This window comes from Chenopodium album, chromosome 24 (assembly GCF_948465745.1).
Source record: "Chenopodium album chromosome 24, dcCheAlbu1.1, whole genome shotgun sequence".
NCBI classification, from domain to species: Eukaryota; Viridiplantae; Streptophyta; class Magnoliopsida; order Caryophyllales; family Amaranthaceae; genus Chenopodium; species Chenopodium album.
Window position 1 is genome coordinate 11688591 of NC_137857.1, and position 23854 is coordinate 11712444.

The window sequence follows — 23854 nt, forward strand, 5'->3', positions numbered from 1 at the left end:
CTGTAATGATTTGAGCAAATTTCAATATATTCCAGTGACTTCTCTGTATTGGAATCTGAGGTGGCTGTGAAGGACTGTCAACACAAAAAGTTGGACAAAAAGTTTCCCAAAGATAATTTAATAAAACAACTACAAATAAGATCATTTTTTTTTTCTTTTGACAGAAAATATAATGGACAATATTGGTCTAATTCATGGGTTCATGGCAACAATTATTTTTTGAAAGAAAAAACAAAATGTTATGAATTAGACCAATATTTCAATTGTTTAAAATACATCACATTTCGGCCCTGTTTGATTCACCTTAATTTTGCTGAACTGAAATTATTTTTACTAAACTGAACTTAATTTTACTGAACTGAAATTATTTTTACTGAAATTAAACTATTTTTATTGAACTGAAATTATTTTTACTGATTTTCTATTATAATTCTTCTTTAAGAAACCTGAATTTTACTGAACTGAACTTATTTTTACTGAACTGAAATTATTTTTGCTGAACTGAAATTAATTTTACTGAAGTGAACTTATTTTTACTGAACTGAAATTATTTTTACTTAATATTATTTTTTTAAGGTGAAAAGAACAGGGCCGAAACCTTTTCCTTAGCAAAAATATCACATTTTCTACAATATTAGTATCATTATTTCCTTATGTTTTGTGACACAATCTTTAAAAATTGTTGTCTCATTTAATTACGAGTCATTAAGACAAATATGACTATTATTTGCGTTTAGAGAAACTAAAATCATTACTATTACTAAGACAATACGATTGTTATTTACGGTCAGAAAAATCATTTTTTTTTTTTTTTTTTTTTTTTTTTTGACAGAAAGGTCAGAAAAATCATTTTGAGGAAATGATTATAGTTATTAAAGGTCTAAAAGGAGGTGATCTGATTGATTTTTCTTCCCCAACTCAACCAACATTCTTTATAAACAAATTGAATTTGAAGACAAAAAGGAGACACTAAGATCTGGAACAGCAATGTACTGGGACATTAGTTCCTACAAAAAGCAAAGGAAAGTGGCATTTGCTTTCTTTCTATTTTTTTCCTTTTGTCAAAAGTAGCACTTGCTTTTACGACTGAGTCCAATCTATTCAAGATATCTCATTTTGATGGAGCGTCTATATCATTAGCGTTTTTCTTTTTCATCATTTTGAAGTGATGGCCTGGTTGACGTATTAGCGTAGGCTATTAGGGTTGTTCACCGGTCTAAACCAAACTGAAAATCACCGGAATGAAAGCAAATATACGAATAATGGAAAATCGATAACCTTACAATACAATTCTGTAAAAACTATCGCTTTCAACTCTGTTACTCGTAACAATTGTTCTAATGCTTAATTTTTGCTGATAATGATAGGGCGCAATTAGAAAGAAAAACGTTACCTTGCTCAGTTACTCTGATCTCGGTCATAGAAACACAGAAAGAAAAATTACAGCATCAGCTTCATTCTTAATACTGTGGTAATACTTGTATTACATACTAATTTATAAAGTAAACAAAAATAAGTGTTTTAAAGAGCCAATTATCATACTCTAGTACTTTATATATTTGAAACTTTAATCTTTTCAATACTAAATTAAGGCGCGATCATAGGAGTATAAGTGATTTAGTGGAGCTGCATACATTATATAGCCTCCCAAACTAAAGGATGAAAAAGATGTCTGATCGTCTCATATATCTGAGGCTCTGAGCTGCTGTCACTTAAAACCAGTAAGTTCACCTGAAAATCACACAACAATTTAAAGAATGTCAGCCATATTAACATGCTGATCAATTAAGTGAGAAGTGAAAGGAATATGTTCTAGCTTGATGATTCACTTCAGACGTAGATTGGACGCATGTAAGCTGCTAAATGCTTGTCATCAAAAGCCCTAGTAAAGAACAAATTAACAAATACTGTCGAAATTGTTTGAACCCAACGCTCTAAGGCGATACACAACACCATGTTTATATAGCAACATGCATAATTAAACAGCAAAGCCACAGAATCTTTCACTTATTTTATAACAACAAAAGGCAAGCTTAGCCAATTTTGACTAAATGACGTCAATTTGTCTAGTATCTCCTGCAATTTGGCGGTGTAAATCCAGTATCGAATGGAATGTCTCCTTGCATCAAGCGTCCTTACTCCTTAGTTCATCCAATATTATAAAAACGGGGGGATCTAACAGCTAATTAACATAATGGATTTTTATCAATTCCTACGAAAGCTAACAGCTACTTAAGCTTCAATGTCAGCCCATTCACGCAAGTAACATAATAAAGGATACACATTACTCCATCAAAAAAGAGGAACTCGTCCAAGGAAGAGAAGTCAACAATAACCCCGATGATACTAGAGTTCGAACATTAATCCAAATACCGAGTAGCTCAGGCATCTAAACAAGCATTAAAGCAGTAATAAACTTCTCTAAATCCTATGGGGAAAAAAATCATGGTTAGATCAAAGAATATTACTCCATATGATGAACAGTAGGAAATCACATAGCAATACAGTGGAAGAACAAGGTATCATCCTAAAAAGCCTACAAAAAAGCATACCAAATCACACTGCACACTTGAAAGCAAATATGTTAAAAAAGCATCAGGCACCACAGACATAAAGAGGCTAGTAACACCACATAGTCGCAAAACACCTCTACCCCATAAACCTAAATATGGAATATACGTCATATGATCATTACGCTCCAACCCAAATCACCACCATAAACAACACACCACACCTCTAAAGCACCTTTTGTTTTCTTTTCATGAAAACTATCAGACTCACCTACATATGGTCCATAAACGAAACAGCACAACCTAATTTCCACTTTCCAAATTAAAAAGCTGAGTTCATAAAGTGTAGGCCACCTCACAATGAAAGAAAAGATCAGGATCAAACTCCAGATTTTTGACAGACAGAGATTGCGCAATCAATTTTATCCTCCCATATACTCATAAACCACGAATGAGCCACATCGGAAACAAAAGTATAAGCCCTGATAGATAAGTTCATTAAGTTTCAGGGATATAGTTAAGTACAGTTGAGTTTGGTGGTTTGTTCCAATGAGTTCAATATAGCTCAATAATCATATGAGCTCAGATAAGAGAATTTCAAGTGAAAAGAACGAGGCCTACGTATAGATACCTTGTGTTAAAAGGATCGCCCCTCAGGCCCTCAAGGAATACACGAAAATTTAAAGTGCCTAATTGCTTTCCCTGCATGACACCAAACAAAGAAGCGATTTCCCTGATTTTTTTCTTTACAATCAAACTGCTTACTATGAATTTAACAAGAGTATTTTTGGTAAGACCATCATTCTTTTCTGTTAAAATTAAGCTCACCAAATGACCAAATAGTTATTTACCTTAAGTTTTAGAACATCATATAAAAATAATACATAAAGCCCACAGAAGTAGTCATTGGCTTTAACATCGGGTACATGCTCATATCAATCAGATGAAAAATCAACAGCAACTCAATGCTCAGCATAAACCTTTGTGTTAATTTTGATACTGATGTGGCTAGCTTGGCTGCATCTTAGAAATGACTTACAGTAACAATAGTTCGCCTATGATTTTTTTCCCCAGATTCTGCTATTTTCTTATGAATTCATCTCCAAGCGCCCTTAAATACCATAGATCAATAAAGATGCCAAACAAATGAAAATCGCCTATAATATCAATCCAATCACTACCTCTATTTCATGTTATTTGCAACAAATGAGTTTGCACGAACTCCTATACAAAATTTGTTTGTGAGTGTTAAATGAAGAGAGAAGGCTATTGCATATGATAAGGGGAGAGAGAGAGAGAGAGAGAGAAAACTGACAACTTAATAAGAGGATAAAACATTTGTTGCATATAATAAAACATCCAATTTTGACAAACGTTGCAAATAATAATATGAAACGAAGGTAGATGGAGTACAAAGCACGAAGAAGACTCTGATGGAGACGAAAGTTCTAATTTTGTAAATGGAGTACAAGGAGCGAGATTGCATTCACCATGCAGCGGATAACGAGTATGATAGTAAATGTTGTCCAGAATCAACTAGGTGAAGGCCTTCATGACCCCCCCCCCCCCAAAAAAAAAAAAAAAGACTTAATGAGAATCCATACACTAACAAAATGAAAACGCCTAATGGTTATTAACCTTTAAAATTCTTAAAGTTTGATGAAAAGGGCAACATTATAGGCACAAAACTTTTATCAAGTGTCATTTAAATTGTCCGAGTCATACTTAGTCTAGGTTAAATTGTTTACTCACATATTAGAAAAAATATTAATTCGTGTTCATAAATTATTTCAAACCATTTTATTAATCTTAGTTAAACTCGTTTAATCAAAGCGTAAAGTTCAGCAAAATAGATCATTCTTTTTTTAAGTCCAATAAAAGAATTCTACAAAAGGGTTTTGGGATGTTTAAAAGATATTAGCCATGAGGCCCAATTTTGTGGTTCCTCAACAAATCCTAACCTCCTCTATGATTAGAGCCCTCATCTATCATTTTAGAGACACTAGAATAAAGCCTCTTCATGTAATGGATAAGGAATTGGGCCAACTAAGCTGACCAAGCCACCAATCTTAAAGCAATATTAGAGGAGGGGCAAATCAGTCAAGCCTATCTCACCACCAATCACAACAGCATGTGAGGAGTTGGCGCTAACAGACAAAAGCAATTAAAGCCTACGGTAGAGGGGAGCAACATGGAGTAGTGGAACCTTGGCACATCTGAGTGAATGAAGACAAGTTAATTAAGAGCAGCTAGTACTTTTTGTAATTCCTGTTGTATATAAATTAAGGGATGGTAGGAGAATGTTTTTGGCATGAGATTAGACACATTTGAATTGAAACTTTAATCCTAAAGATACTACCTTGGAAATTGGTAACCTGAAGTTACCGTTTGCTTCCTTATTCTATGAATCAAACACCATTGCTAGCTGCCATATTTGCTCTGTTCATGTTTAATATTCTGTTTTCATTTAGTTGTTGAGAAGGTGAGGGGTTGAGTAGGGGTGAGCAATCAGGGTACCCTGAACCAAGAGGTTCCAAAACCAGAACCTGGGTTCCGGTTCCGGGTTATAAAATTGGGAACCTGTTGGTTCCGGGTAATAAAATTTTGGACCCGGAACCTATAGGGTACCCAGTTCGTATAGGTTCCCTATAGGGTAGGGAACATGAAACCGGAACCTATCCCAAATATAAAAGCCCTATACCAAAATTGTATAAAAGTCGTCACCTTCCCCTCTCTCCCTCCTCTTATTCATTTTTCATCGTACTTTTAAGGTTAAATTAATGGTATTAATATAAATATTTGTAATTTTCAATCAGTGTTGGTTGGTTATATGTGTAGTATTGTATTAAAATTGTAAACATCCACTTTTTTTTTTTTTTTTTTTTTTTTTTTTTAACAATTTATCAAGTAACTATTAAGCTTACTTTGAAAGACAGGGTACCCTGTTTCGAAACCGGAACCTGTAGGTTCTGGTTCCCAATTTTTAGGAACTTGTTGAACAGGTTCTGGTTTTGGTTCCTATTTTTAGGAACCTGTTGCAACAAGTGAGATTTTCCTGCTACGCTCACCCCTTAGGTTGAGTCCCTCACACTCCACAACCACATCCTCTCCAGAGTTAGTGATATACTTACCAAAATCTAGAACAAGAAAAACAAACATCAAACCACATGCGCCACTATACTAAAAGATGAATCTCAATCGACATCAAGCCTCTTTGGCCCTCAATGAACATCAAATCAAATCACCATACAATTATGGGTGGTAATTGAATAAGTAGAGGATTTAGATATTATAATCAATAAATTTTACATTCGTTTCATCAATTTTCACCCTATAAGTGTCAACAAATTTTTGGCACACTCGGTGGAACCATCTTTCCACTCATCTCTTTTTCCACATCAAATTTTCAAATAGAATGACCTCAAAAAACACCTCTCCATTCACCTAGAGGACAACAAAGAGCTACAACACTCTTCAAGGATGATGACATGCTTACCAGAGCAAGGTTTCATGACAACGCTACAAAACTATAAATCGTTTCTACTAAGGCAAGCACAAAATTATGTAACTTTACCTCAAAAAATTTGCCTTTCTGACCACTATTCTTTGCAATATTCATAAAATCCTAATGGTTTGATTGGTTTCCCCCTTCTAGAGATGGACCATATACGATATGCCACCTTACATTCGGACTCAATTCCAACCATGTTACCGTGTATCTTAACAAATAATAAAAATTTATTATCATTATTATTATCAAAAATAATAAATAACAGTCATTTGTATTTCATAAGTAGTTACCCATGGTCAAGGAACTGTTCATACTTATCCCACCTCTTTAAGATACCACTCAAAACTAATACCACATTAATAGGAGTTTTTTATGACAAGATTCTCTCTCTCTCTCTCTCTATCTCTATATATATATATATATACTTCCTCCGTTCTTTTTTACTTGACCCGTTTTGACTTTTACACTATTCATCACCCCCTCCTTTGACCGTCTTTTGTGAATAATATATAAGGAAAAACATATTAATGTAAGATCTTTTTGAATTCGTCTCAATAAATACTATCATAATATGTAAATTTTATAATTTTTACTTATGGAGAATTAAAGTTATTATTCGTTAAAGTTTTGCATTGGCAAGCATGATAAAAGAAACAGGTCAAGTAAAAAAGAACAAAGGAAGTATATATATATATATAGTCCTATAGTCCTTAACTGACATGATCAAATTTAGCATACACGTTAATGCACTAGTTTAAAATTAAATATATGTAATTAAATTTTAGTAAAATATATATGAGGGGAAAATTCAAGTTACTCATTATGAGAAACAAAACTCGTTTCTCAACGGGGAACTTTAGTCATTTCACATACTTTGTTAGGGACCTAATTGTAATTTACAATGAGGATGGATGGAAGATGTTGGCGTTTATTGTTTAGTGAAGTTGACGCTAAGGTTGGAGTTAACAGCACTAATCGGAGTATATTAGGAATCCTATAATGACCTAGTATAAACATATTAGCAGTATATTTCGTGGGCCATGATCCCACTTTTTATTTTTCCCTTTGTATTAGCTTGAGTTAGTGCTTTTGCATAGCCTTTATAAAAGCTCTTTTCTTAGTTAATTAATGCAATCAAGTTTATTACTTTATTTCCTCTATAATATTCTATCTGGTTTTTGGTCGGAGCCATATAGCACGATATTAGTCTTAGTAAACTATTTTAGGTTAGAATCACTTATTGGGGGTGTGCACACTTGAGATTAAGACCTATTTTAGTGGTTACACCAATTTGGGTGGTAAACTAGAATCTACATTTTGGTGGTAGTATCATTATATCTTGTTCTCTTACCTCCAAGTGATTAATTGATTGATTCCTAATCAATTAATAATGTGCGTGTGTGTTGGTTACATGTGCAACTTGCGTACTTTGTAAATGGTGGAGTACTTTGTACTACATACTTCCTTTAAACTATGTTTGGATAGAGAGGAAAAAAAAAAACTAATCATTTGTTTGGATATCTAATGCAAGGAGGGAAGGGGAGGGAATTGGAAGAATACATTTTCCTTCCCCTTTTAATAAACCAAATCCCTCCATTTATGAAGAAAATTGGAAGGTCGCATTTTCCCTCACCTCACCTCACCTCCCTTTCCCTTCCCTCTTTTCCCTATACCTCTCCAAACATAGTGCTAGTGTAATTTGGTAGCACCATGTTGACTTTTGACACAATAATTATACTTCACTTTAACACTCGTCGGTTATTGATATACTTACAATAGAAAAAAGGCATAGTCATGGTGTATATGATTCACCTCAATTAAGTGTGTTTGTGTCAAATATATTATATTGTTGTAAATTAGTTTGGTGAATTTATCCCTTCCTAGTTTGTAGCCTTTCTTTCCTAAATGGTAGCCTTTTGTTATGCTACAACTCTGTATATATTATCAATCAATGAATATGATTGACCGGTGGAAAATATTCTTTCATGGTATCAGTTGCCTAGGATATGAATTTCTCCATCTTTCGCAGCACCCTAGCTATATTGACCCACCGAATTTCCTTCTCTTTTCTCTTCTCTTCTCTCTTACTATCTCCAATAATGAATAAGCCATCCTTTAATCCGGCTTTGGCTATCTCCAATATCAAGAACAATATTTCCATTACTTTTGGATGGAAAACGTTCAATATTCTACATCGACGAAATTATTAAAGATTCACGCACAATCTCACAAGGTTCTAGACCATATCATCCATTAGTGACGATTCCTGCTACCGACCAAGAAAAGGAACTATGGTCGACTCTTGACGTCGCGGTTCTCTCGTTGATTTATGCTACTAATTCTCAATGATCCGTTGCACACCATCATTGATCTTAATTCTACGGCTATGGAGGCTAGGAATATATTGCACGATATATTCCAAGATAATGAACATTCCCGCGTCATTGCCCTTGAACAAGAATCCTCCACCACTTCTATGGAGGATTTCCCTAATGCATCTTCTTATTGTTAGCGTCTCAAGTCTCTTGCTAATTAGTTAAAGAATGTCGGAGCGTCGGTATCGGATAGTAGAATGGTGTTACCGTTGGTTGGAGGTCTTACAAAGGGTTACCGAGGCGTGGGCATGGTAATTCGGCAAAGCAGCCCCCTTCCTCCTTTTTCCAAGGCTCAGTTTATGCTCATTTTAGAGGAGGCAAGGATGGTGAAAAGAGGCATTCATCAATCATCATTATGCTTGTGGCTTCATTTGATGACCCTCCTCACAATCCAACGGGTTCGAGTTCTTCGAAGGGCAAATTCTGGTGGCCGGAAAAATTCTGGTGGTCCCCCTGGCATCGATGGTGGCAAGAGCAACGGTGGTCATGGACAACAACAATCAGAATGGTGCAACATAAGGGTCGACTCTAGCTCCTCCCTTTTGGAGGCAGCCTTACCGGGGGAGGGTGAATATGGCTAGCCCATTCCTCCATGTCCCTTTCCCCATTAAGGATAGAAACCTGGTGTTTTGGGCCCAAAACCACAACAATAGCAGGCCTACACGGCATCTTCTTTGGGTAACCTACCAAAACCACAACAATAGCAAGCCTACACGGCATCTTCTTTGGGTAACCTACTACTTTTACTCCGATTGACATTCAAGCTGCAATGGATACAATGTCACATGCACAGCCGGACCCATCTTGGTATATGGATACCGGTGCTACGTCTCATATGACTTCCTTTTCAAGTAATTTCTCGTCTTATTCTAATTTGAGCACTCATCCAATTAATAGTTTTATTGTTGATAATGGTCACACAGTTCCTATTCTTCGTTATGGTCACATTAATTTACCTTCCCCGAGCTCTCACTTTTCTCTAAACAATGTTCTTCATGCTCCTAAACTCATTAAAAATGTCAATTATGTTTGTAAGTATACTACTGATAATTATGTGACGGTTGAGTTTGATCCTTTTGGGTTTTCTTTGAAGGATTTTTGGACGCAATAATGAGGTGTGATAGCCGGGGCGACCTTTACCCAATTACCTCTACAATCAACAATAAACTTCTTCTACCTTTGCAGCCATCTCTCCTAAACTTTGACATGATCGTTTGGGTCATTTGGGTGTTCCTATTTTAGATGCTCTTAGAATCTTAGGTGTAATAAAAGCATTGATTGTAATAGATTTTCTAGTTCTAGTGTTTGTAGTTACTGTGTTCTCGGAAAAACATGTTAAATTGCTTTTTGTTTCATCTTCTACAAGTACGACTATGCCTTTTGATACTATTCATAGTGACCATTGGCCACCTCCCATTTTGAGTTCTTCGGGACATCGATATTATGTCTTATTATTGGACGATTTTTCTAATTATATATGGACCTTTCCTAAAACTCATAAATCAGATTTTTATGACATTTTCTTTGCTTTTAAAAACCACGTCCTCACTCAATTTGAACATAATATTAAAAACATGCAATGTTAATAGGAAGGAATTTGATAATTCTTCTTTTTAGGATTTTTGTAAGAAACATGGCACGTCTTTTCGTCTCTCTTGTCTTCACACATAGCTGAAAAAAAATTTTGCACTATCAATAATACTAGTTGTACTCTTCTTGCTCATGCCTCTCTCCCGCCGCCATTTTGGCATCATTCTTTACAAATGGCTACATATCTCCTAAATGCCTCTCTCCCGCCGCCCACATGACTATATTTTTTCTTAGCTATACATCATCAAAGCTAGTCAAAGTGTAGTACATGAATAGTGTAAAAGTTAAACTGTTGCAAGTATAAAGGAGGAAGTAATATAATAGCTCAACTTATTTCATATATATATTTTTATAAATCTCTTATATTTCCGATCCTTATACCCAATATACTTCTGTTGTCTCCAACAAATATTCTATCAATTTGGATAGATAATTGGGAAGGAAAAGAAGGGAAGGGAGGGGAAGTTGTGGAAAGGGAAGGGGTTCCTTCCAAATCTCTCCATTGTTTTACAGATGAATTTCTTACAATTTTAACTATTTCTCTCCCCTCTAATTACCTTTCTACCTCATTTGTTATCCAAATGAAAAATAATAAAACCCTTCATTTTCCTTCCCTTCTTTTATCTCCATGTCCTTCAATACAAACAATTAATTTCAAATAATAGCAACGAAAGATGTTAAGCATCAAAGTTGTACTTTAGCAACGTTGCACAATCAAAATATACGCAGAAAAAAAAAATAATAAATTAAATTAAATTAAATTAAAAAAATTTAAAAAAAAAAAAAAAAAAGAGTACGGGGTGTAATACAAGGAATTTCATAAAAAGCAGTAAAATCGAATTTAATGAAAGACGAAGCAAGTAATACCAAGAAGAGTAATGAGTACCTTTTTTTGGTACAAATCATACAATTGCATTCCTGTTACAAGCATTGATTAATTGATATACCTAAAATCAAAACAGCAACAAAAGCTAGAAATATAAATCGAAGTTCACTGAATTTGAAAAAGAAATTATTATAATCAGAAATGAAATTTGGGGTTTCACAAATTGGCAGCAACAAATTTGCCATACTTACTTACTTAGAAGTTAGAACATAATTATACAAAATTAAAGATTATTAAGACTGCAATTTTGAAGAAGTTTAAAAGTATAGATTGCCATACTTAAAACATAATTAAGATTAATAAGTCTGCAATTTTGAAGCAATTAAAAATATAGAAATTAGAACCACTAACCTTTTTTTTTTTTTTTTTGAAGGTAATACAACAAGTCATGTAATTGGAAGTGCAATCATCATTCGGACTCACTGATATAGGACTATAGGAGCATAGAGTAACATTTTAGGCTTTTTTTTATTTAGGGATGACTGAACGTTATAATGGAGAAGTGGATGGTCTTTGTCTCTTTGAATTTTGAACGTTCTTATGGGCCGGACTATGATGAGTATAGAGAATTCATATGAGTTAATCCTACACTTGGATAAACATGTACGAGATTATTTAATTGATAAACATAGAGTTAGGGTAGGGGTGTCAATTCAATTTATGACTGGTTGGGTTTGTTTGGGTCAGGATATGTAAACTTCAGATTAGTTCACATTTAGTTTAAATAAATTCGTTTGTACCGATTAATGACGATTAATTTACCATCCTTCCTTTGACCGTCTTTTGTGAATGATATATAAGGAAAAATATATTCATGTGGGATCTTTTTGAATTTGTCACAATAAGTACTATCATAACATACAACTTTTATAATTTTTACTTATGGAGAACTAAAGTTATTGATCGCTTAAGTTTTGCATTGGCAAGCGTGATAAAAGAAACAGGTCAAGTAAAAAAAAACATAGGAAGTATATTTTATGACACTTCTTATAAACTATAAAAAGTCAAATTGTACAAAAAAATAAAAATAAAAAATAAAAAAAAAACAGGGGGAGTAGCTCACAATCATATAGTGAACTAGATGAAGCCGTGCAATGCACGATTTGTTTGAATTTATATAAAATATATGTATATACATATATACATTTATATATGTATATACACACATATATATATATACATACACATATATATATATACACATATATATATGTATATACACATATATACATATATATATATGTATATATATACATGTATTTATGTATATATGAGTATATGTATATATGTATATATATATTTTTTACAATGGTAAGAAAAAAGAATACATACATATATACATATATATACATATATATAAATACATATACGTATATATATACACATATATATGTATATGTATACGTATATATATGAATATATATACGTATATATGTATAGGAAAATTTGATTTAAATAATCCAACCTTTGACGTATTTATTTTTAATAATCCAACCTTTTGATTATTCTACAATAATCCAAGCTTTAGCTAGGGGGTGTCTTAGATTATCAGGCCTAGCAAGTCACTTAACCTAAAAGTGCAGGTCACCTTCCACGTGTCGAATTGTCATTTGTCCAATAAATATTTTAATTTTTTTTTTAAAAAATAATTTTTTAAAAAAAATCCCTTTTCTTTCCCCTCCTTCTTCCCTTCAAACCTCCATGACAGCACCACCACCACCACCACCACCGCTTCCCCTCCAAAAATCGACCACCACCACTCCTTCCCCTCCAAAATCCAACCACCACCACGCACGACACCACCTCTCCCCTCAAAATCCAACCACCTCCACGCACGACACAGTTGGTCCTTCCAATTGCCGAGCACGGAGCACCCCACCTCCTTCCTTCTCCTCCATAATTCCCAGCATGCAGCAGCTAATTCATTCCTCCTTCCTTCTTACTTCCTTTCTCTTTCCTTTCCTCCCTCATTCTCCCTTCACTCTCCATTGATTCCGATCCCTTCCACCCAGCCACCCACGACTGACCACGCACCGCCATCCGCCCTTCATCGTCCTCAACTTCTCTCTATTCGTTCTCAATTTTCGGTCGCCACCTACCCTCTCTCGACACCGAAATCTCAGCTCGCCCCCCGAATAGCAGAACCCTTTTTCGATTTCTAGGTTTTCGGTGTTTTAGATTCTGGGTTTTAGGGAATTGGGGTGGATTTCGAGGGTAGTCGGTAGCTGAACAAGGGAGATGGAGGGCAGCAGCGCAGAAGGGAGATGGAGGGGCAGCAGCTGCGCTGCGGTGAGGAGAGGGGGAGGGTCGGCAGGGAGGGTAAGGGTGGCGGTGGTCGGAAACTGGAAAAAGAGAGTGGGAAGGGCAGCAGAGAGGTGGGTGGCTGATTTTTATCTTTTTTTTTATTTTTATTTTGTCAAAAAAATTAAAATGAAATGAAAATAAAATTACATGAGAAACAGGTTGCAGGTCAGTTTGGCCTGATAATCTAAGACACCCCCTAAAGCTTGGATTATTGTAGAATAATCAAAATGTTGGATTATTAAAAACAAATACGTCAAAGGTTGGATTATTTAAATCAAATTTTCTTATATGTATGTATGTATATATATATATATGTGTGTGTGTGTGTGTGTGTATGTATATATATGTATGTATATATTTATGTGCTAAACTTTGTTATACACTTAGATAAAATTTCTAATATCAAATGATAATATTTTATATTTAATTAATTTAAACTGCGAAATCTCATTCGCCAATTTTCTTACTGTATCATCAAAATTATTTAATTCTAAAAGAAATTAATAATCTCGTATTTAATTGGATACACTAAAATATATTATCCTCCATGGCGCGCTGAAAAAATTAAATTATACGTGGTTCTCTTAAAATTCGGGAAAAAACTCCCATTTATACATACTAGGGTAGCTAACGCGCACGATGCGCGCACATAGCTAGTCAAATCTAGAGACTCTTTCGACTTGGTCTTAAAATCATAAATTTAGTTGTCGACAGATTTAATGACAAAAAAAAATGTAAACAACTGTGTTTATGAGTATATAAATGTTCAAGACAACTAACATTAAAGCATGAGAGCAAATAAGTACATAATTAAATATTTTAGAGGGTATAATTGTCCAAACACTATTCATTAAAAAAAACTTGTATACATTAATGAAGGTATATATGTAAATACACATTTTAAAGGGTATACTTGGCATTACACTATTTATAAGAGTAACTTTCTACTTTTTATAAGGTAGGGATACTAGTGTATGGCCCGGGTGATAATTAGCCTAGATTGTTAAACAATAAGTCTTCTTATAGAAGATTAAGTGTTCGAACCTTATCGTCTATATTTTTTTTTTTAGTTTAGTTGAAATAACATGAACTTGTTAGTTACGTAGGTGACGTAGCATATTGAAGAGTATAGTGGGTGACATGATGCATTGAGGAATTGATTATATGACGCGGCGTAATGAGGGGTTTACGTAGCACAGAGACATTGTTAGGAACGCCTTTTAATATATTAGTATAGATAAAAAAACGTGGGGTGCGTTTCAATCGACTCAATATTATGTTTGAAATCCATAAAGATATTTAATATTTACATCAATATATTAAAGATTGTATACAAATTATAGGAATGAAATAAATGACAAGTCCATCAATGACAAGTCTACGAAAAACTTTCATTGTAGAAAAAATAAATTTACAAAAGTTATTCAATTTCAACAAATGTGACTCTAAATGGAATCTCAACAATAGACTTATAGATTTTTTAAAATGTCACCACATCTAATAAGGCGATATAGCTAAAAAGGTTTTTAATGAAATTGTTATAATATTCGTATTTTATCAACCTACGTAAAACTAATAATACAACAATTTGTTGATCATCTTTAAAAGTAGTGACTTTAAGATTCAATACATAAATTACTATTAAATTTCTTATCAAATCAATATTAAAATCAATCAAGTCTTCACAATATTTGATATTTAATTTATTGTAAGTTTGTGTTAATGCATTCTATATTTTAAAAATAATTTATATTACATATTTTTGATCTAATAACTCACAATTTTATACCTCTCATTGCAAATTTTAATAATGGTAGATATTATAACGCTTATAGTTGTACATATATATTTTTAAGAAACAATTATTTTAATATTACGATAATAATTTTAAGAATAATGTTGTTTAATATTGACGATAATATTTTTAAAAATAAAATATATGAAAATTTATATAGTGCAAATATTATATCAATAATATTAAATTATATTTCAAGCAAAATTCAGTCTTCTATAATTTAATATAATAACATTAACAAATTACGTGAAATAAAAATTGACTTGTTATAATGTTCCGTACCCTTTAAAAATTTGTTTGATTGGGGTGACTTTCCATCAATTCCTTTAATCTTCATTACTACCATAAGCAAATTAATACAAAATAATGTTATGTTTGTAATAATCCTTAATAACCAAGTACCAACATCTTAAATTTAATGACTTCTTATGAACAGTGCGCTGCCCATATTGCCCCTAAATTTTCACTTGCAGTTCCTTATGAATAGTGTAGTTCCCGAATTGCCCTTAAAAAATTGTGCATGTGATTTCATGTGATCACTCAAATTCACTGCTCAATTTGCCCCTAAATTTGAATTAGCTTTTCCTTATTAATAGTGTTCTTCCCGAATTGACCCTCAAAATTTTCTCTTTCCTCTCACCTCAATTTTTACGCATGGTCTGAGCACTTTGACCTTTGGTCCAAATTTCTTCACTTTCCTCTCTCTCTTATTTTATTTACTCTCTCTACAGATATCCTCTCACCTTACTTCTCTCTCCTAAATCATGTAAGCCATTATCTTCATCATCTCACCTTTTCATCGGAAGGTATTCTATGAATTAGGAAGTCAACTGATCGGAAATTTTTTATTTGCAATTTCATTTCCTTCTCCATCGTTGCCCTAAAATTAGCCATCTGGCGCTGCACCCAGTGGAAGAGCCGAGACTGAGATTGTGAATGAAGGATCTTCAAGGAATTTCGACCTTCCGGGTGCACCAGGTTGGCATCTGTTGCATCTCTCGCAAGGTTTTACTTTTATTTTCTTCCCCAAATTTTCTTGCACAATTCTCCGATTTTTAATTATTCTATTTTGATTTTATCATTTTAATTGAATTAATTTTGTAGGCTGATTTGAATCGAGGCTATGGTGGGTACAACACCAGATGGGCATTGCATCAGATTTTTCCGCTGGTATTTTCCCCATTGATTTCAACTCTATAACCCAGATCAAGTTTGGGTTTCTTTTTTTTAAAAAAAATTAATTTAATTTTATCTTTTGTGAAAAAGAGATCTTCTTTATTCACACTGGTATTTCAACCGTCTAAGGTAAGCCAGAGAGTAGCTCCATACCCTTTTTTTTTATTATTATTATTTTTTTTAAATGATCTATTTTGTAAAGAATATCATAAAAATACCATGGATCGAGTGCTCAAAGCAGCTCAAACATCTGCACCTTCTCAAATTATCAAATCACTCTTTGAGGTAATTTGTTTTCTCCATTTTATGGATTAAATCTCTATAAAATTATAAATATCAATTTTTTTCCCTATATTTCTTGGTACTTGGTATTGTCATTTTTGTGAAATGCAGTATTGTTTGACCAATTTTGGTGTTGAATTGAGTGGATTTTTTTCCCACTGGGTTGTTTAGTTGAGGTGTTTGTAATGAATTATGATTAAATGACATGTTAAATTTGAATTTTTATAAGTTTTATTCATGTAGTATGTCATTATTTGCATCAACAATGTCGAGTTTATTAAAGGTTGTTTAGATTGAAATTAATGTTGAGTTTATTAACTTTTACTGATTTTTGAAATTAATTTCGTTTGAATTGAAGGATGAGGTAATAAGTGTGATTGGTTTGAGTTGCTAGACTACTGATTCAAAGTAGCCTCTACAATGTTATGATGGTTTGCTACAGCTTTAAACCAAGAAATCCTAATGAATTTTGAGAGAAACCATCCAAATTAGTACTTTTTGTATAATGTTAGGATATCTGTCGTGCTATGTTGATGGTTTGATGCCTTTATCCAAATTTTTGTAGACATAAGCTCAATAAACAGAAATAAAATACTGCCAATAATAAAATAGCTCAACTAAATTCATGACATACATATAATCGGTTAGCCAGTTACTTTTCTCACTAAATTCCATTCATATATATGCAAAAGCATATATGAAGGTATTCCGCATTAAATTAGGTATTGCATCTCATTCAATCCTTTTTTTTTTTGACCCACATCTCATTCAATTCTTAGTACATGTAGAGAAGCCTTCATGGAGACTGGAGAGGGTTTTACCTAACTTCCAAAACTTGATAACAAACTACCATTTATGTAGCCACTTAATGAAAGAAAATAGGGCTAGAACCTGAAACCTCTTACCTAGGCATTGAGTACCTACACTAACAACATAAAAAATTGATAACATATCTCTAAAATTTAAAAAGAAATTTGTGTTTTCATGTTACATACAATGATTTTATGTCACCGCCTAAGTAATAGCTTGTAGAGTCTACTTTGAAGCATTTGTCTCCTCTTAATGGGTCTATAACTTTGGACTTGATTTTAGTAGTTTGCTATGTTGTTAGTGGGATAGCATCAGGGTCTTAATTAATCCTGGTAGCAACTAGCGAGCGCTGATTATGTTTAGCTTGCCTTTTCTCATACTTCTTTGGTACACAGAGTACATTGTAAAGGAAGATTTGGATTTGATCACATAAATTACTTCAATATTAATTTCTACATAAATAAAATGAGGAAAGTTCATGACATTGCAAATGAATTGTCAGATTTGGTAGCTTAATTTAATTAGTGGATGTTCTTACATCTCTTTGGCTTCCTATACGTTCAAATAGAATAGAACACCTAAATTATATTATGAATAATAGTATTAGCTTTATTTATTTTATACATTTATTTTTAACTAACACCCAAACAATATTTAGTTAACTAACACCAACTCAATTCTTACATTACAATACACAACATAAACTAAATTACACATTTTGCATTTCAATTCAAACTCACAACATAATTAAATATCAAATTTTTAAAACCCCCGAAATTTCCACATTTCTAAATACGTGGAACAAATCAATTTACAAACCAAAAGCGCGCGAAGCGCGCTCTAACCCCCCTAGTTTAACAAATTACGTGAAATAGTAACAATAATTTAACAGATTAATCAAAAATATGTTAGCTTCAAAAATGTTATGTGCAATATCATGAAGTGATAAACATTTTGCACAATTAAATGAAGAATATAAATGTAAAAGAGACATGGCAGTAAGTACACTTTCATGCCCTAATTTAATCAATTTTGTGGCATCTTATCTACTTATATCGCCCATCACAAGTTGCATATGTAGCCCCTTTCAATTGTATCAATCTATCACGAACCAACACCCAATTTTTAGGGTTTCTGATCCCTTCAACCGATATCACCGAAGTATACCCAACAACGTATAAATCTTCTTTCTTAATTAAAAAACAACTACTTACATCCTTATTTTCATACACTCTTTCAATTCTCAAAATCATTACGGGATTAACTGTATCACGACATGTGCAATTTCTGCTAGCGATTATTGCTCCACCAATTGTGCACAATGATTTAATCCAATTCTTCAATTTATTGTATCGTTGTGATATACACCTCCTATCATTGCTATTCATATTAGACGAAGACAACTCGAATCACTCAAACTGTAACAACATTGAAAAAAGCTAGAAACAATAAAAAAAAAAAATTTGTTAATTACTACCTCAAAAAAGGGGTCTTTGTGAATTACTACCCTAAAAAAAGTTGTTAATTACTACCCTAAAACTGATGAATTCTATAGATTGCTACCTGTTAAATGAGACGATTAATACAAGAGGGGGGGTTGAATTGTATCGAGTTCCTAATGACTACTTTTTGCGGATTATAAAATAATGCGTATAGGAACTTAAAAGCACACACAGATTTTACGAGAAAACCTTCGAGGGCCTAACTGGAAGTAAAACCTCGACCCTGCCTTAGGGATTTCAAACACACAAACTCCACTATAATAGGGCAAACACCAAGTTACAACCTATTAGACTCAGACCTTTATTTCACAAGTTCCTCACTGGACTTGCTACTTGATAGAACCCTATCCTACCCAACCTAAGCACCACACCTAAATTCACTCGTACCACCAAAGTACTACTCGTACTACCAAAGTACAAACACTCGGCCTCACCAAGAAGCTTACAAAACTTTGTATAATAAAAACAATAAACACATCCAAACAACCCAACCCAATAAAAGAATTCGAAACCTAGTATGTCAGGCAAGCAATGCACGAAATCCGAAACTAATATGACAAGTTAGAAGCTTGGTAAACTTACTCAATTACGCACAGTGATTTCTTCACGCATAAACTCACAAAAACCTAAAACCATTTTGCTCTCTACTATTTATACAAGTCACACTCGTATAGAAAGTAGGTTTTCTAAAAGATAAATAAGTTAAATTAACTTATCTTTAAAACACGGTTTTATGTAAATCACATGAATTAAATCTTTTCTGGAAAATAAAGATAAAAAGATATTTTGTTAAAAAGAATTATCTTTTCAACAAACTGATTTAAAGAAAATAAATCGTATAGAAAATCTTTTCCTAAAATCTATCTTTTATTATTTTCAGTTTTATTTATTTACCAAGCTTAATTTGTCACGCTTCTAATAAACTTCATGCAATAACCTACTTAACATATTAATAATAATCTAGAAAGATTAAACCTTAATTAAATTAAATGCTGCGCCGCTGTAGGGAATATTTCAAGCACTATGACCCCAAACTTGAACCCCACTGTGATCATACACTAAAGTACGGTGGCGTTCCAAAGGGAAAGACAAAGAGCAAAAAGAGTCGCCAACAAGTTTAGGAACTTGTAAACCCAAAAGACAATCCAAAAGGACCATCAACTACTCCATAAGGTCTTGAACCAAACAGGGTCCGGGGATGAAGGTACGAATCCAATCTACAAAAGAAAGGACCCGCCCTATAAAATAGGCCTCTACTTTGTTCTGCTCGTATTCATGTGCGCTTTTCGAATAACATACAAATATCATATTGATCCTACCCTGTTTATCTATGTTGGTTGAATATTAATGCACAAATAAGACTATTATTGGCGATCACTTGAGTTAAAATCATATTAGCCTAAACCAAAATTAATAATCTTATTAAGCGTGATTCCAAGTACAAATTCCCTTTAACAATCATAAAAGGTGTAATCAAGCAATAACAATAAAATATATCAAGCAACATAATAATAAACAATATTAAATAATAATAATAATCATGATAAGGCATAATAAAGCTTGATAATAATAGCAAGATCCTAGGCATGACACTAACAATATTAATAAAAATCCTAGCATGTCACTAAGCAATAAAGATCAAAGCTTTAAACCTAACATGGTACTAACATGATATTAGAAAGAGTAAAGGCACTCTAAACATGATACTAGAAAGCATTAAATAACATCCTAACATGATACTAGAAAACATTAAAAACATCCTAACATGATACTAGGAATCATAAACAATAATAAGCATGCAATCTACATTGTGAAAGAAATAGGGAGTAAGCTAATCTACTTACTTTGAAGCCTCGTACCTCTTTCTAATAACAAAATACACAAGTTAGTAAACTTCAATGAAAATCAATAAAGAACAATTAAAGAATCAAATTGAAATCAAACTAAATAAAGTTTTGACTAGTTTCGGACCAAACCCTCAGAAAATATTAAACCTTGCACGTCTAGGGCGAAGGCAAATTTGAACTTGGCTAAGAGACTCTAAGTCTTGCAAATGCTGAATATTGTGTTTAAAAAGGCTAGTTTAAAAAGAGAGAGAGAAATAAAGCATATATTGCTCAAGAGAGAAAAGAGAGAATTAAGGAAGAGTTAATGAGAATTGATGATGAGAGTTGATGATGAGAATTGATAGTAATTGATTGAGAGATGATGAATGAAAAAGGGGAGATAAGACCTCTATTTATAAGAAAAAAGAGAAGGTCGAAGAAATCCGAATTCAAATCGAAATAAAACTCGTAGACAACAGTTTTTGCGAATTTTGTTTTTATCATATCTTTTGATCCAGAAATCCAAATAAGTCATATAATATGTCGTTGGAAAGCTCTTGAAGTTTACTTTCTAATGCAATTAGAATCAGATTAAAATCTTTTGTAGATAAAAAGATATGGCCGAAATAGTAGGACGGTGTCAGTTTTGGATAGAGTTTCGTATATCTTTAATATCTTTTTCGTTATAGCTCGGATTTAATGTTATAATATATCATTGGAAAGATAATTTCAAGATATATCCAACCATATAAAATTTGGATAAAAAATATGAGGCACGAAAATAATATCTGACTATCTTTGAACATCTTTAAATCCGAATAGAATTAGGAAAGTTTTAAAAAAGGAAAGTTTATATTCAAATCAAATTCCATGATCTTATCTTTTCAAAAAAGGATAATTAAGATATTTTAGAAACTTATAGGAGATTCTAATCAATTCTAATTAGTTTAGGAATAGGATTAAACCTTTGGACCCTCCACATGATCATTGGGTCGTAGGTAAAATCCGGTTTGGGCCCAGTTTAGTATTTTGGCCATAACTTCCTCATTATTCATCGGAATTGGGCTTATAATATATCGTTGGAAAGGTCTTTTAAAGTCCCATCCAACTACACCATTATTGGACCCTTATCATGGACCAAACTAAACTGAAATGGACGTTTTTATAAAATAGAGTGGGTTTCGAAAACAGAAAGAAGGATTTTAATAAAAACTAAACCGCAACACTTGACTTTCAACCACTTTCACCTCATTCGATTATAGTTCGACGCAGTAGGCATTCATCACTGGGTTTGGTTTTGGGGAGACACAAATGGGTGTCTACAGCCGCGCTTTTGTTCAGGCAGATTACTTGGGCTCCAAGCTGGTTGAGTTCCTCCAAAGAACCTCAGCTTGCTGTCTTCAAGTTCCTGTTAGGGAACTAATTCTTGTTAGAGAACTCTTCTTCTGATTTGTTTAACTTCTTTTATAAAGATCTCTTCAAGTCTTCTTAGTTCCAGCTACTTCTTCCATCACCATGATCAACTTCACTTAAACTAATCAAACACTTGAAAACCTTTATTAGTCGAGTTTGCTTTAGTTTAAGTTCCTCATCATCAAAACCTTTATGCTTCAACACTACCCTTTTCCCTAATCAGCCCCTAATAAGGTGATTAATCTATTAATGATATCATTATTCGGCTAATTTTGTAATATTTATAAAGTAGTTTCCTGTGCCAAATTTGCTTACATGGCATTTGAATTATTTAATTATAAAATATTTTAATATTCTCTTACATAATTGGCTACTAATAATATATATATATATATATATATATATATATATATATAGGGGAGGGATCGGTAAGAACCCCTCCTTATATAAGAACCCTTTCTTATGTAAGAATCCTTTCTTATGTTCTAAACTTTTTCCTATGTTCTAAATTATAATTTTTAGCTTATGTTCTAAATTTTTTTAATATGTTATAATTTTTTTTTTAGTTTATGTTTTAAAGTTTTTCCTATATTCTAAATTTTTTCTACTTATGTTCCAAATTATTTTTAATGTTCTAAATTGTTTTTTAGCTTATGTTCTAAATTTGTTCCTATATTCTAAATTATTTTTTCAGCTTATGTCCTAAATTTTTTTCTATGTTCTAAATTATTTTTTCAGATTATGTTATTAATTATTACCTATGCTTTGATTATTTTTCTCAACTTAATGTTCTAAATTATTTTTCTTATGCTCAAACTTTTTTGGATGCTTATGTTCTAAATTTTTGCTATCTTCTAAATTATTTTTCTTATGTTCTAAAATTTTCTGCTTATGTTCTAATTTTTTCACCTTATGTTCTAAATTTTTTTTCTATGTTCTAAATTTTTTCTATGTTCTAAATACGAAATTCTCAAAATTACAAAATTGCCATTACTAAAGGATTATTTTAGATGGTTAGATCAAAACTAATAAAGGGCTGAGATTGGTTCTTATATAAGATTGGGTTCTTATATAGAGGAGGGTTCTTACATGAGCCTTCCTCTATATATATAGGACCAAGTTATTATGAGAACCAAGGCTAAAATAAGAACTAGAAACTAATCTAGGCCCTTAGATCATGTTAATCGGATGGCTCACATGCTTCCCGTTTCATTAATGGCATTTTTGTAATATTTTAACTTTATAAAGTAGTTTCCAGTTTCATTTCTCAAAAGGAAATTAAAATTTAGTAAAAGTAAATGAAATCAATCTTAAAGTAAATGAAATTGCCTTAGAAGTTTAAAAAAAAAAATTGAAAACAGCGAAATTACGAGAATGCCATTAATGAGAGTGGGTGCAATATGAACCATTAGATGAAGTGCGATCAATGGCCAAGATTACTTTATAGTTCCTATTATTCACCTTGGTTCTCACATGATCTCAATTATATATATATATATATATATATATATATATATATATATATATATATATATATACATACATACATACACATATATATATATATATATATATATATATATATATATATATTATTAAACAAATTATTATTTTATATCTATACTATTCCATCTATAACGTAATATTAAACTATACACTAAGAAGAAACATACTCTATAATTGACTTGTGTCACTTCCTGAAACTATTTTTTTTTTTTTCAAGATGACATCTACTGCTTATTGTAAAATATAGTTAATATACTAATAGTATTTTTAATAGTTAAATTAATGTGCATGGCACGAGACCCAATCTAGTTATTTTAATAAAGTTGTGAATTTGATGGTAAAAACCTTAAAGGTAGACATTTCAAAAT

At 32.4% G+C, this 23854-nt stretch overlaps 1 long non-coding RNA gene across 1 annotated transcript; it reads right to left on the minus strand.

The window, feature by feature from the left end:
- Positions 1–1430: 1430 nt before the first annotated feature.
- Positions 1431–11382, minus strand: LOC145612633 (uncharacterized). The gene is made up of 3 exons (XR_014106665.1): positions 11224–11382; positions 10873–10933; positions 1431–1731 (listed from the first exon to the last, which is right to left on the minus strand). It is a non-coding gene; the product is annotated as an uncharacterized LOC145612633 (long non-coding RNA).
- Positions 11383–23854: the final 12472 nt, after the last annotated feature.